We start from the raw sequence: 229 nt of genomic DNA, 5'->3' as shown, positions 1-229 counted from the left end.
TGAGTGTGTGTGTGTGTGTGTGTGTGTGTGTGTGTGTGTGTGTCTGAGTGTGTGTGTGTGTGTATGATTGTGTGAGAGTGTGTATGTGTGATTGTGTGTATGTGTGTGTGTGATTATGTGAGTGTGAGATTGTGTGTGTGATTGTGAGAGTGTGTGTGTGTGTAAGAGTGTGTGTGTGTGTGTGTGTGTGTGTAAGAGAGTGTGTGTGTGTGTTTGTGAGAGTGTGTGT

General features: G+C 44.5%; 1 protein-coding gene across 1 annotated transcript in view; it reads right to left on the bottom strand.

Moving 5' to 3' along the window:
* Window positions 1–229, bottom strand: part of LOC107570314 (girdin-like) — an 11,099-nt gene that overhangs the window by 1,814 nt on the left and 9,056 nt on the right. The window lies entirely within an intron of this gene.

Source organism: Sinocyclocheilus grahami, unplaced genomic scaffold, assembly GCF_001515645.1.
Source record: "Sinocyclocheilus grahami isolate Dianchi unplaced genomic scaffold, SAMN03320097.WGS_v1.1 scaffold1440.1, whole genome shotgun sequence".
In the NCBI taxonomy this organism is placed as follows: domain Eukaryota; kingdom Metazoa; phylum Chordata; class Actinopteri; order Cypriniformes; family Cyprinidae; genus Sinocyclocheilus; species Sinocyclocheilus grahami.
The sequence above is the reverse complement of the archived record's forward strand: the minus strand, read 5'-3'. Positions and strand labels throughout refer to the sequence as shown.